The sequence below is a fragment of the Acinonyx jubatus genome, chromosome B1 (genome assembly GCF_027475565.1).
Source record: "Acinonyx jubatus isolate Ajub_Pintada_27869175 chromosome B1, VMU_Ajub_asm_v1.0, whole genome shotgun sequence".
In the NCBI taxonomy this organism is placed as follows: domain Eukaryota; kingdom Metazoa; phylum Chordata; class Mammalia; order Carnivora; family Felidae; genus Acinonyx; species Acinonyx jubatus.
This window is the reverse complement of record NC_069382.1, coordinates 131,315,735-131,331,466: the sequence shown is the minus strand read 5'-3', so window position 1 is coordinate 131,331,466 and position 15,732 is coordinate 131,315,735. Positions and strand designations below refer to the sequence as shown.

Here is a 15,732-nt window from a genome sequence, read left to right as displayed (position 1 = left end):
CAGTAATCCTCTGCTTCTTCTCCATATTTAAGAGTCTCTTATGTTTTGTCCCCCTCCCTGTTTTTATATTATTTTTGCTTCCCTTCCCTTATGTTCGTCTGTTTTGTCTCTTAAAGTCCTTATATGAGTGAAGTCATATGATTTTTGTCTTTCTCTGACTAATTGCATTTAGCATAATACCCTCCAGTTCCATCCACGTATTTGCAAATGGCAAGATTTCATTCTTTTTGATTGCCGAGTAATACTCCACTGTATATATGTATACCACATGTTCTTTATCCATTCATCCATCGATGGACATTTGGGCTCTTTCCATACTTTGGCTATTGTTGATAGTGCTGCTATAAACATGGGGGTGCATGTGTCCCTTTGAAACAGCACACCTGTATCCCTTGGATAAATACCTAGTAGTGCAATTGCTGGGTCGTAGGGTAGTTCTATTTTTAATTTTTTGAGGAACCTCCAGACTGTTTTCCAGAGTGGTTGCACCAGTTTGCATTCCCACCAGCAGTGCAAAAGAGATCCTCTTTCTCTGCATCCTCGCCAATATCTGTTGTTGCCTGAGTTGTTAATGTTAGCCATTCTGACAGGTGTGAGGTGATATCTCATTGTGGTTTTGATTTGTATTTCCCTGATGATGAGTGATATTGAGCATTTTTTCATGTGTCGGTTGGCCATCTGGATGTCTTCTTTGGAGAAGTGGCTATTCATGTCTTTTGTGCATTTCTTCACTGGATTATTTGTTTTTTGGGTGTTAAATTTGATAAGTTCTTTATAGATTTTGGATACTAACCCTTTATCTTGTATGTCATTTGCAAATATCTTCTCCCATTCCATCGGTTGCGTTTTAGTTTTGCTGATTGTTTCCTTCACTGTGCAGAAGCTTTTTATTTTGATGAGGTCCCAATAGTTCATTTTTGTTTTTGTTTCCCTTGCTTCTGGAGATGTGTTGAGTAAGAAGTGGCTGCAGCCAAGATCAAAGACGGTTTTGCCTGCTTTCTCCTCGAGGATTCTGATGGATTCCTGTCTTACATTTAGGTCTTTCATCCATTTTCAGCTTATTTTTGTGTACGGTGTAAGAAAGTGGTCCAGGTTCATTCTTCCGTATGTTGCTGTCCAGTTCTCCCAGCACCACTTGCTGAAGAGACTGTTTTTATTCCACTGGATATTCGTTCCTCCTTTGTCAAAGATTAGTTGGCCATACGTTTGTGGGTCCATTTCTGGGTTCTCTATTCTGTTCCATTGATCTGAGTGTCTGTTCTTGTGCCATAATCATTGGTTATTTCTAAAAGGTTAATATTGCAAATGAATTTTGAAAGTATTTTCTCAAATTCCCAAAAGTATTGTTACACATTTGGTTAAAATTGTACTAGGTATGTAGATTACTTGTAGAAGATATTATAATTATATGATGTTTGAGTCTTGGTATTTAACCTAAAAGTATATCTCTTCTTTATTCAAACATTTTTGTGTTATAAGGCCATCATTTTTAAAGTAAATTTTATTAATTTCTTTTGGTATTCATTTTTAGCTATTTAATTGTGGTTATTATAAATAGGATACTTTTTATATTGTATGTTCTAACTAGTTAGGGTTTGTACATGGGAAAGCTGTTGATTTTGTATATTAATTTTTATAACTGGTTACCTTAACTCATTTTAAAAGTTTTTCAATTGATCTATGGAGTTTTCATATAATTTGCAAACAAATGACAATCCTAATCTACTTTCAGTATTTAATTTTGTATTTCTATTCCATGTCTCATTGGATTGGCTATCATATCCTTGTTTCTGACTTCAATGGGAATAATTACAATGTTTCATTATAAAGCAAGTTTCTGGCTTTGGTATAAAATACATATTGTTAAATTATCTATTTTAAATTCTTTAAAAGTTTTTAAGGAATGATGCTAAATTTTACAAAATACTTTTAATTATCAGTTGAAACATTCATACAGATACATAATGCCTCTTAATTTTGCCATAGTATTTGTGACATAGTTCTGGGTTCTAATTGTATTTTAGGCATGTATTTTCATTTTCCATTATATCCAAAAGAAGATTAATTTGTAGATTTCTCTTTTGTATTATCAGGTTTTGGTATCACAGCCATTTATTTTAAAACCAGCCTTTTAGCTTATACAAAACAGAGGGATTACTGGTGAAAAGGCCTTGAGGGCAACCACCTGAAATGGCCTTAATGGAAAAAAAAAAATGCTCACAACACTGTGGTTTGTCTACTTTTGTGAAAATTTCCAACACTCTTTACACTTTCCTTCTGACTTCAATTTGCATTTGCTTTCTTTCAATGGCAAATCGAGGCAGATATTCTACCTTACCACCCTGATACATCAACCAGAATACTTAAAAAAAAAATTCCTATATCAGAAAATGGGGGAAGGACTAGGGAAAGGACTTCAATCCTTCACTTGTCTCCAGTTTGACTGGGCTGGTCTCTATTATTCTACTATCATCTACTTTCACCACTCTATTCCTGCTGTTGCACTTTGGTTTTACGTTGTTTCCCTCAATTTTCTGTTTCCTCTTCTGTGCTTCACTCATCCCACTAGGTACCCTTCAAAACCCAGTTTAAATTCCCCTGCTCCTTAATGTGACTGATCGAGTCCATTCTACCTACCACAGACTTTCTTTCATCTGCTCCTGTACTCAGTTTAGCTGCACATTCTAGCCCTAATCTCAATTTGTTTCAAGAATGCTACTTTTCTTAGGCTCCGTGGTTAGCTCCTTGAGGGCAAGGACCTTATCTCAAAATTTCGCTGTGCATTTTCCATTGTGTTTAGCACTGTGAGTAATTACATTCAGCGCATACTTGCAAGGCATATTTGACTGAACACATACATCACAGTTATTCATTTAGTAAATGAGATAATGAAAACTCGAGTGCTCGCCAGAGGTAAATCATTACTATTAATTCCCTCATTCATCATACATGTACAGCAGCCTCAGGGGTTAGGGAGCCTAGGACTGCAGTTTTAATTTCGCCTCAGATCTCTCCATTTTGGAGCCAACCAAGAAGTTTAGATTCACCTAGGGCTCAATGCTGTCAGTCCAGGACTACATTTACCCCCAGGTCCCCTTCCCGGAGTGGCCCAGGTTACCCTTATAACTCCGAGAATTAACCCAAACTTTTGAAACTCAAATGACAAGACACTGTTTGCTCTTGAATTCAGCAAGACTTCCTTCTTGATTGTTGAAATCCAAATCTGTTTGCAGGAGGGGAATTGCTGCTAGGACATCTACTTTGCCAAGTCGCAATGTGTAGTCCTACATAGAAAATTGGATATTCTCTATTTTATTCGATTACGTTAAACCTTTTAATTTTTTTAACTTTAGGATTATCTTAGTTTCAGAGGAATTTTAACATAAGAATTTACATACTCTTCCCCCCCAAAATATGAGTATTTGAGTTTTCCCGAGGGCATGTGGGTTGACGCAGCGCTGCCAGCACACCTTTGAAGATCACTTTACAACTGTGGGAAAACTCACCGAGCTGTTTTCATTGACCCCGCCATTTCCAAGTTGCTATATTGCTGCAGGGAGCTGGCAGAGCCCAGCCCTTTCTCTCTCTCCCCTCTTCTCCTCACCCTTTCAAAGCCCAAATCCGCCCGGTGAGAGTATGGAAACAAGGCTGGAAGCAAGGGAGGGCAAGGTGGGGGAGGGGTCACTTCGATTCACAGGGAAAGAGCGAGCAGTTAGACATTTTTCACTCTCCCCTCACACTCCCCAGGGCCATAAAGTTCTGTTTCTGAAGTTGGAAGCGCGGGGGCGGTCGGCGGCGTTTTCGGCTTGGCCTAAAAGTAGGAGTCCACCGTGCAGGGGCTAGGGACTTGGCCGCCCGGCTATCAACCTGAGCTTCTGGTTAGCCAGAACGCTAAAAGCCAGGCCCTAGGCACCGGTTGTCAGGGGAACCGGGGCGCTGGTCTCCCGGGCGACCTCGTCCCTGGGGAGGGGGGCGGGGCTGGATGCCTGGCAGGCCAATGAGGCGGAGGGGAGCGCAGGGTCGCCGATCGACGGTGCTCCTAGAGCCCGGGAAAAGGCTTGAGTGACAGGGACGGGGGCGGGGCCGTGCCGGCTGCCTGAGGTGGAGCCCGAGCTGTGCTAGTAGCTCCGGCGGCCGCGGTGCGGCGAGGCTCACACACCATGGTCGCGGCCCCTGGAGACCGGCTTGCTGGCGCGCAGCACTCCCTAGCTCCCCGATCTGCCTCAGCCGTCTCGGCAACGCTCGGAGCCGGCTGCAGGCGCTGAGCCGCCCCCCGCCGGAGGATTTTGGCGAAGCTCTAGGAGGCGCGCACAGGACAGGAACACAGAGAGGGTGCGCCAGCACTCGGGGGTCAGGCGGTCGGTCGGGGTCGCCGCCGGAGGGGTGTTTCCGAGGCGTGGAGGAGGAGGAGATGCTGCTCCTCTTCGCCCCCTCCCCAGGCTCCTTCTTCAGCTACTTCGGCCCACGCCCGCAGCCGTTTGGCGGAGAAGAGGTGGTGGCTCTCGGCGCCCCAGGCGGCTGCCGGCGGCCCGCCCCAACGCTGCGTCCCCTCAGCCCTCGCCCCGCGCTCCAGTAGCAGGACCGGGTCTCCGGACGAGCGGGTAAGGACGAGAGCAGCCCTGGGCTCTGCTGGGGATATGCAGAAGTGCAGAACAAAGTACACCACGCTCCCTGTCCTCCTCCTCTCTCGGCTTCTGCTCTTGCCCCTGCAATCAACTCTTCTGTTGCCCAGCTGGGAAAGGAAGTTTGCTTTGGTCTTCGTGGTGGGGTGGCTGGCGTGGGGAAGGAGGAGGCGAAGTTTCACTGTGAATTCTCTAGATCCACCTTCTCGGCCGGATTCCTGGGAATGAAACCCCAGAGGGGGCGTAAGAATAGGTTGTGGGGTAGTAGGGAGTGACATCGCCCCATCCTGCTAGTACAGCTCTGCTCTGTGCGTGCTGTGGGAAGGGATCCCGGAGTCTGTTTCTAATTTCTGTAAATGACTGTGGACATGGTGTGGTTAGAGGCTCGCCCAGAAGAATGTGTATATGTAAGGGCTTAGAGAAGAAGGGGTGGGAAGGGGGGAAGAGGGGGCAGAGGGAGAGACACTGCCTGATGCAAGCTCTTTTATTGCTTTTCTCTCCGTGTCCCAGTTAAATACCGCCCCCCGCCCCCCCTGCCCCGCCACTTACCCGGCCTTTGCTCATTACATGATACTTAGTACAAAAAGCTGGAAAGCTAAAGTTTGCGAAAGTCGAGAAAGTTCTTAAAAAGTTTAATTGTGAATATACTGGAGAAGGGGGAATGGAGAGAACTATTACCACTAAAATAGAGTTGTAGCAATGCAGTTTTCATTTGCTTTACACATATGTGATTGACACCTCCACACACTTCCAACTAATCTCTTCGACGGCCTTGTGTCATGTTCGTTTAATTGCATCTTTGAAACAACAAACGCGGTGACTTCATAGGGAGCTGCCTGGAGCGGAGTTTACCTCTCAGAAAATGGGGCAATCGGGTTTGTTTTCAAGGCGGGACATAAACAAAATGTAGGACACCTGATCTGTGGGATGAAGGGCGCTGGTAACTAATTAGCAAGATTTTAAAATTTCCATCTACAGAGTTTTACTAAACGTTGGGAAAATTTAGAAAAGTTGCTGTATTATGAAACAAGTGTTGGTATTTCCCCAAATTTGTGATCACCGGGTTGGCAGGATCAAAGTGAAAACTTGCTACCTGCTCACTGGTTGCTTCTGGGTGGTGCTTTGATAAACATTATCTCTCCTTTTAATATCATTAGCATTTTTATTCAGTTTATGCTTGTATTGATTCAGTGAGTTCATACAGAGGCGAACTAACTGCTTTATTAACCAACCCTAAATTTATTGTACTTTTTTATAATAACGTTGTGTTCTGACTTTGATGTCCTAGAGGCTTTGTATGCGTGGGGGAGAGGGTAGGATGGAAGCTGTAATTAAAACTAGAAAAGTATCTATGGTTAGTTATTAAGAAAAGGGTTTAATTTGTAGTGACTTTCACTTTTACAATTAGAGAATTATTTCTTTTACCATTGTGTACGTTTGTCTTTTGAATTGACATTTGCTCCACCAAAATTTTTACTTGCATGTAAAGCCTACTTAGTTTTTGGAGGGTGATTACTAGCATCCAAAAATATTTATAAGTAACTTTTCATGTCACAAGTAACACACACACATACACAAACTGTTAAAACCAATGTCAATTTAAAGGATGAATTTTGACACTATGATTGGGGTCAAAAGTTGTAGAACTTACATTATCTTTTTCTGGAGGCGTGCCTCAAATGCCGGAAGTGAGTGTGAGAATTGGCTAATCAGTTGTTTCTGGTAGATAGGTGTCATTCTTTAAATGAATGGAGTTTATGTATCCTTTATTAAAAAAAAAAAACAGGTCAAATCCTTGCTTTATTCCAGTTTTAATAGGCTAAGGACTGGATGGGGGAGTCTTGTAGCTTCTCTTGTATCAATTGAGTATATTTTTTTCTAGCTCATCTTCTTACCCAGCCTTAAACATACTGGGGAAAAAGGTTGCTGGGGATTAAGGTACTGCTGCTGTTTTCTCTTTGACAGAGTTTGTAATTTTTAAATAAATTATGAAACATGTTTTGTGGTATAATTAAGTAGTAATTAATACCATTTGAAATGGAAAAGAAACACTGCCATACACCAAGCCAGTGCATTTAGGACTTAATCCTGTCAACATATTCTTATTTTGGAACAGGCTTTGGAAGAAGTCTGTGCCATTAATTAGAACAGTGAGTTGAAGGTATTCTCCTTTCTGGCCTCTGATGTAACCAAATGTGACTCATTTGAGTTAATGTCACTTTACAAGGTAGGGGCCTGAAAACGGAAGAAAGATCTTGAGTCTTGGGATAGAAGGATTAGTGCTGTTGGGAAGGGTGAGGGCCTCTGTTCTGGATTTACCTTCTTTTTTTTTTCCTCTGAGAAGTTTTCTGCCTTAATTTGAAAATTAAGGGAGCGCCCGGGTAGCTCAGTCAAACATCCAACTTCAGCTCAGATCATTGTCTTGTGGTTTGTGAGTTCAAGCCCTGCGTGGGGCTCTGTGCTGACAGCTTAGAACTGGAGCCTGCTTCAGATTCTGTGTCTCTCTCTCTGCCCTTACCTTGCTCATGTTCTGTCTTTCTCTGTCAATAATAAATATTTTTTTAATTAAAAAAAAAAAACAAAAAAAAAGAAAAAAAGAAAATTAAGATGCATTGAACAACTCAGGAACCGAGTTTTTAAAACATTGTTTTAATGAGTAAATTAATGTAAGACTTTCAATGACCTAGGATAAAATAAGAGTTCCTTACTCACTGTAAATATGATCATATCAAAACTGTGGTCTGTAAACTGCTCTGTGAGGAGTTCCTGTAATCCTTGGAGTGGAGGAAAAAAGGATTACAGCCTTTTAAAAGTCTTTAAAATGAAATGAAATAATAAAAATGAAAAAATAAAATGAAAAACTCTTTAAAACCCCTATCTTATTCCTGTTTAGTGTCAGGCGCTGTGCATAAGCATCTTGTTCTATCCTGTCCAAAGAATGTGTGACTATAGCTAATAGCTTATGAGACAGTAGGAGATCAGTTGTTTTAAGTTCTTAGGATAAGAGGCAGCAAGTCCTAAAAGGTCTAGTGTAGAGGCTGATATAGATTTGAAGCATGGGCAAAGCTGTTTTCCCCAGGGTTTGCTATCAGATACTTAGATAATGCGGGAACAGGGACTGGTTTAAGTACCTGTTTAAGTGTGTTTGCCTTCTCCTTTGCTCTACCACTGAATGCTGCTTTTTCTTTTTCTTTTCTGTCTTTTGTTTGATTCCAGTGTGAAAATTTACTGCAACAAACTTCCTCAGAGAGAACCCTCTACTGTAATATATAGAGTGTGGACTTTACTGTTTGATAAACGTGTCCAAATCCTAGAGAATATCTTTAAATTTACCTTCCACATCTGTAAATAAATTAATAATATCTACCTCCCAGCATATGCTGAGGATGAAATTAATAATATACACAAAAGTGGCGAGGGCAAGTTGATACTCAATATTTAGTTTATTTCCTTCCTTTCTAATCTCTTTTACATAATTGAATAACATTCAGTAATCACAAAAATTTATGATTGTAAAACCCAAATCATTTATGAATGTTTAGAATGTTAAGCTCATATTTAGCCCTCAGGTGTTTTGACCTGCATCTGGGTTGTTAAAGGCTGCCCTCTTTGCCTACCAGCAAAGAAATGTCTTCAGTCGCATATTGCATCTATGCATAATAAATAATTTCTCATTTTCTTTCTAGTTTAGTAATTCTCAACTCTGGCTGCATGTTAGAATCTCCTGGGTAGCTTAAAAAATTTTTATGCCCAGGACTCCACCCAGACCAATTAAACCAGAAGCCTGGGGAGATGAGACCCAGGCATCCATATTTTTGGAAGTTTACTAAGAAATTACAACATGGAGCCAATTTGTGAACCAATATTCTAGTCCTCCCTAGAAGGTGAGTGTAGAAAATTTGATTCCCACAAATGCAACAACGTTTTTATGTTGTATGGCATAGTCCTTTCCTCTTTATAAATCAGAAAAGTAAAAACAAAAAAACAAAACAAAACAAACCCAAAACACTTATGTTTCAGAAACATCTGTGTATATGTCTACCTACAGGATTTTTACTATTTGAATCAGAGTTTAAAGTACAAATCCCTCTACTTCCTTAGTGCTTCACTGTCCGATGTAGTAGTCCCAGCCATGTATCACTAAATTTAATTTAATTAGATGCAACTTAAGATTCAATTTCTCATTCCCACTAGTCACATTTTCAGTGCTCAGTAGTCACTTGTGGCTAGAAGCCACTATATTGGACAGCTCAGATACAGGACATTTCTGTAATCACAAAATTCTGTGTCACCTGAAGGTTTTAAAAATTTTTAATTTTTATTGTAGTATAGTTTGATGCACACTACCTACAGATTTTCAAATTTATATTCCATTTCTCATCATCTGAAATGGGTGTGTATATAAATATAGTCATTTCCTTCAGATTTATCATTTTAAATATGTTATTTTTGATACTTTTTTTCTAATAAGGAGAAATACTGCACGTTTGATGCTTATATTACGTCTTTTCTCAGTCTGCTATACCTAGTTGTAAGAGTTTCCTTTCCAAAGTTAACTGAAGGGTGGAACTTTAGTGTCCTTGTGTGTATTATTTGTATCAGTAAGTCCTGGATCAAACCAGTGGCTTAATTGCCCTTGTGTACTACAACAGTTTCACATCTGAAAATAAAGTCCATCATTTCACCTGAAGTGTTGGAATTTGATTCAAGGATTTTCAAATCCTTGGTGAAGGTTTCTTTTTCTCTTTTAGATATGGAGACTCTTAGTTGTCATATAATATGATTGAATTTTCCAACAGAAAACCATCATATTAGTTTCAACATGAACATACAGAGGCATGAGAGATTTTATGTTTTTCCCATAAGGGAAAGCATCCCCTTCAACAAAAATGAAGTTCTTAAACTATTTGAGGTGATTGGAAGCTAACACTGTGTCATGAATTTTAATGGCGTTTGCCACTTGTTAACTACTGATGGGCAGCTTAGAAGAAACAGTAATGTTCCATCTCACCTGTCCTCCCCGCCTCCTTAATACATCTAAAAAAAAAAATCAGTTTTCTTTATTGCTTTAGTGTGTATGTAGACAAGGAATCAAATTATTTTCTTTCTTTTTTTTTTAAGTTTTTTTTTTTAATGTTTGTTTATTTTTGAGAGAGAGACAGAGACAGAGACAGAGCACAAGCAGGGGAGGGGCAGAGAGAGAGGGAGACACCGAATCTGAAGCAGGCTCCAGGCTCCAAACGTCGGCACAGAGCCCCATGCGGGGCTGGAACTCATGAACTGCAAGATAATGACCTGAGCCAAAGTTAGACACTTAACCTGAGCCACCCAGGTGCCCTCAAATTATTTTCAATTAAAAGTATTCTTTTTTTTTTTTTTCTCCTGCAGGTAGATGGTACTTTTGTTTTTTTATAAACACATGCTTTTTTACCTACTCAGATCAGACAAGTTGCATCCAGAACATTGAGAGTTATTTTGTTGAAAGGATGCCCGGTGGAATATTTTGTATACAATATCATTTTAATGCTTTTCCACTTAGATCTTTTTTTTTTAATGTTCATTTTTGAGAGAAAGAAAGCAGGAGCCAGAGAGGGTGGGAGAGAGTTGGAGCAACAGATGGTCTGAAATGGACTCCGTGCTGATAGCAGAGAGCCCAATGTGGGGCTTGACCTCACGAACCAAGATCTTGACCTGAGCCAAAGTCTGTTGCTTAACTGACTGAGCCACCAAGGTGCCTTTCCCCTTAGTTCTAATGTAGCCCGTGGAACAAAAATGAAACATTCTTGTTGAATACCTTAAATTAAGGTTACAGTGACTATATAACCTGAGAATGTGGTAGAAATATTCAAAGTTGGTGTTTTTTGTCTGCTTCTTTTTTTGTTTTTTTGGTTTTTTTTTTTTGGAAGAAAGATAAAGCCTGGGAATTTTTTTAAATAAGGGAGCCTTTTTAAGAAATTTAGTTTTTGTCAGTACTGCTAAGTATTACTTATGCACTTTTTCTAGAGAAGTATAATTTTTAAACTAAACATATAAACTATGAGGAGATGAATATTTTAGGTCTTAGGGCAATCGGATATATCTTCTGGAGAATATAACGTAATTCAGTTTTGAAGTAAAAATAAATAACAAGTATTTTGGTACAGAAATTTCCCTTATTGTAAGGTTTTGATTTATTCTCAATGTCTTTCATATTCTTGTGCTGAGGTGTAATTTTATGGAATTATTTGAGCATAGTATTAATTCATCCTTCACACAATCTGTTTTAATTTAATTCTGATGTTAGTGTCTATACTTAGTTTAAGGAATGAGCTTCAGGCAATGATTCAAATATAATGTATTTCAGTTTTCTAAGTGCTGTGTGAAATTTACCAAGGCTAAATTGAATTATAGCTGCACTCTATGAAAGCTTGAATAGGTGTTTTGTTAAAACAGAATACAAAACAAAACCCTGAAAATTAAAAATATATGTATATATAATAAATATAATAGAAACTTTAGTTCAAGAATGTTCAGTTGTCAAATCTAAGCTAGGTAAAACTGTATTGTAGGTATGTACCATTCAGTTGAGTTCAATCAGAACTTCAAAATTCTGGCTCTACTTTGAGGTGTATACAAATGAATAGCAAATTGGAAATGTGTTATTACACAGTACCCAGCAATACTGTTACTTTAGTTATAATTCAACTGGACATATTCTCCAACACTCATATGATATAGTTCTTCAAGTTACAATGAGAAATCTAGACTCTTCTCCATTATTAAAATTTACTAGGAATTTCCTTTAATTTTTAAGTAAAAAAATATTTTAATGTGGTCACATAATATATCATACTCATTGTGTAACTGAAGACCAAACTGAGCTATGTCTTTAAAGTAAGATTTTATCTGAATCTTTCTCAGTGTTTATGTTAGTACACCAAGACTTCTAACTTCAAAGGGATTTTAAGATTGTATTGAGATACTAAGATTTAACTGAAAAATGAGTAATACTGTTCTTCTGGATGGATACTAAAGAATCACTTTTAGTGAGCCAAGCTAGCAGAGTGTTTTTCTAGTACCAGTATTGATGAATCTGGACCAATCTGACCACATTCAGATGGGATGCCCAGCTCCCTTTTTAATTGTTCTTTATTCAGTAAATATATATTGAATTCCTATTTTCTGCCAGACCCTCTGCAAGGCACTGGTGGTACACAGAAAGGACACATTTCTAAGACAGCAGATAAATGGAGTAGTCTCTGGCCACATAGCTTTAATTACTCGAATTCATGCCACTGAGTCCATCTAGTGACAGGATATACTGACATAGAACAGCTGTGAAGATAAAATTAAATGACATGTAAAATTGCCTTATAAAATCCCATAGACACATGTATACCTATTTAAGTATATATGAATTGTTTTTAGATGCTACTGTGCATGATGTTGACCACTTCTGCTTGATTTAGAGAGACAGAATAGCATGGTATAGCATAGATTCTGGAGCTAGACTGCTTGGGGTTTGATTTCTGACTATGATTTAGTTTGTGTAAGTTTTTTTTTTTAATTAAAAAATTTTTTTAAACTTTATTTATTTTGAAAGAGAGAGAGCAAGCACGAGCAGGGGAGGGGCAGAGATAGAGGGAGAGAGAGAATCCCAAGCAGACTCTGTGCTGTCAGCACAGAAACAGACACGGGGCTTGAACTCACAAACTGTGAAATCATGACCTTAGCCGAAATCCAGAGTCGGATGCTTAACCAACTGAGGCACCCAGGCACCCCTGTGTAAGTTTCTTAACCTTATTGTCCTTTAGTTTCCCCATCTGCAAAATGAGGATGATGATCAGGCCTCTTTCATGGGATTGTTGTAAGGACTAAATGAGTTCGTACATGTAAGCACTTAGAGCAGTGCCCATTGCATACTAATGGGCATACTTTTGATTTATCGCAGTTTGTTTTTCGGGTTTTTTGTTTGTTTGTTTTTTAGCACTGGGTAAAGGTAATATGTGAACTTAAATATGCTTTTTTTTTCAAATTTTATGGCCCTACTTTGTTCCTTGGACTGCATGTTTCCTCCACTCATTGTTTCGGCTCATTGGTATATATAACGTGTGCCTGATTTTTACACAGTTAGTGGAACTTATAAATGTCATTCTTCTCAAACTACTCATTTTTAGAACAATATATCTCCTATTTTGAGTACTTTTAAAGTGTATAGTGTGTTGTTTTTAACTTTTTTTTTTTAATGTTTATGTATTTTTGAGAGTACATGAGCAAGTGGGGAAGGGGCAGAGTGAAAGGGAGACCAAGGATCCAAAGTGGGCTCTGCGCTGTCAGCAGAGAGCCAGATGCAGGACTCAAACCCTCGAACCCTGAAATCATGACCTGAGCTGAAGTCAGATGCTTAACCAGCTGAGCCACCCAGGTGCCCCTAAAACTATGGCATGTTTCTTTGAATCTCCTTTTTAGTGGCACATCTCTTTAAGAGTATTTTGATTAAGTTTAATAATAGATTTATTCTTATTTTAGAAAGGTGAGCATGTAAGGAGGATAATTTGAATTAAAATGAAAAATGCTTATAAAATAAGGAGTGATTTTTAAAATATGGCTCCAAGCATAATTAGAAAAGAGAGTCCCAAAAATGTTTCTGATATCATTATGTTTGAGGACAAGTGTATGTATCTTTCCAAAATACCTATTTTCAAAGATAACACTCTCAGATATATAAATTCTAGTATAGTTAAATGTATATGTTCACAGTCTCACAAACAGAGTTATTACCTAATATTCGCAAATCCCCACTAATCCTGTGAACGCTTTTAGAACTTTTAATATACTGATATACCTTATGAATCTCCCAGATGATGTCATATGTATAATTTTTCATTTATTTGGCAAAACTACAGAATTTATAGTACATGTCTTAGCATCACTCATAATAGAGGCACTGATTTGGGAAAAATGCTGCCTGAGGTATTCTTTGTGTTTGTCCTATCCAAGACCACTGCAATGAATTACTTGTTCTGCTTTTTCTAATTAGAAGTTTCATTGCATTGCTAGTACAAGAGACCTGAATACAGTGTACAGTGTAGGATGGCCTAAAGAAGGGAGGGACTTACTTTTCTCTAACATATCACGAAATCCAGCCATAATATTCCAGAGTAAGTATGGCACTTTCAAGACATGGCAGTGAACCCAGACATCTTTTTTCTTCTCCACCTCCTTGGTGCATGGCTTTCATCTCAAGATGGCCTGTGGTCACAAAATGACTGCCAGCATTCTACTCAAAATGCACTGTTTCCAGGCAGACAGAATACAGAAGAAATGGCAAAAAAAAGGTGTGCCTTCCAGATGAGTCAGATTCTTTCAAAAGTTTTCTTGAAAGCCCTACCCAGTGGCTTATGTTTATATTGGCCACCCCTACTTGTAAGGGAAGCTGGGGATTCAAGTTTTTTGCTGGATACTTGGCTATTCCAAAACTAATTAAGGAAACTAGATATTGGGGATTCAATTATTGTTCTTGCCAGAGTTCCTAACATCTGATGTCCATTTGTTTCCAGTTTAGTGGAATTTCATTGAAGTATACATAGATAAATTATAGACCATATGCTAGCTTTTGTGGGGGGATGGATGGGGACTTGGTTTTATTGACTTACCGGTTGATATCTAACACATAAATAATGCTAATTAAAGTGCCTTGACCCAGAGGATATTTAAGAAACTCTGTTTACTGTCTGTGCAGGCTGGATCATGGCCATTAAGATTATTTGGTACTTTTATACTTTGTATTGTTTGATATTTAATTCCTTGTGATAATATGTCTTCATTCATACGACTTTTAAAAATCAGTATTTGACCTACCATTGAAATTTTAAATTGAGTTATTGTTAATCTTTAGCAAAACAAAATTAATGTATTTGTATTCATTTTTAAGTGTCCAGCTTTTGTGAAAACTATAGCTAGTGTCATTTATTTATTCACATCCAGACATAAATTAGGTGGTATAGTGTAGTAGAAAGAGCACATAATTTAAATTTAGATAGTCTTTGTTTTGTATTTAGCTAGGTGGTATAGTGTAGTAGAAAGAGCACATAATTTAAATTTAGATAGTCTTTGTTTTGTATTTAGCTCTTTTAGTAATTAGAGTTGTTTTGGATAAGACCTTTAATCTTGGATCTGATCCATAAGATGGAAATAGTAATATCTATCTCACAAGGTTTTGTGCATTTTTTCCTGAGTTATTGCACATACAGGTTATTGCCCACTGATTCACTTTACAAAAATTCTTTACCTTTCACTTCCCTCTTCAGCTGTGTATATATTGGAGGAAATAGCAGCCAGACATATGATGAATAATCATTAGACAAAAACATAGTCTATCTCTTTATCACCCAAATTTTAGCCTCTCTAATATACATTGTCTTGGTTATGTCATTGACTATGACTTGGGTATCAGATTGGTTTTTATGTATGATCTTTTTAGACATGGTAGCTACATATAGGTCATGTTAAGACAAAAATAGTTGATATTTTAAAGGAAATAAAATGGGCAAATCTGCCATATCCCTTTGAATATGTGGAAAATTTGGAAGTTGGTAGAAAAGAATATCCACAGGATTATCTGACTATAGTTAAAATAGTAACAATTAGAGCTTAGTTTTTTTTAGGAGGGGGTTGGAAATGTTTTATATATAAGTAGTATAAATTTATTTTTGTCTTGAATGTCTTTTGTTTCTTGTCTAAACGAATTATACAGTTGTAAAGTATTTACTCTGTGTTCAGAACTTTTTTCTGTATTTTTGAGAAATACTGAAAAATAAAAGGAAAATGGTTCTTACCAAAATACCTAAAATCTACATTAAAAAAATGTATATAGGAAACCATTATATTATAAAACACTGAATAAGTGCAATAAAAGTTTTAAGGAAGAAAGTGTGGCATGATTCACTCAGGGTTCACTTGGGGGCCAGAGCCTGAGCTGGTTGGAAGACGTTAGTAGATAGGTGTCTGGGAATGAGGATTGTGAATCAACAGAATAGAAGATTTGAGTGAGTGAATTCAGGAGAGAGGAAATGTTTAAAAAGTGCTGAAGATGGCATGTGAAAGTGAGAAAAGTATGGGGCTGGGGAAG

General features: G+C 38.2%; 1 protein-coding gene across 7 annotated transcripts in view; it reads left to right on the top strand.

The window, feature by feature from the left end:
• The first annotated feature begins 4,463 nt into the window (after nucleotides 1-4,463).
• PTPN13 (protein tyrosine phosphatase non-receptor type 13) overlaps nucleotides 4,464-15,732 on the top strand; it is a 223,551-nt gene continuing 212,282 nt past the window's right edge. For all 7 annotated transcript variants that reach the window (XM_027060249.2, XM_027060259.2, XM_027060255.2 and 4 more), the window contains exon 1: nucleotides 4,464-4,601. The gene's annotated coding sequence lies outside the window, so the exon portion shown is untranslated. The remainder of the gene's footprint in view (nucleotides 4,602-15,732) is intronic.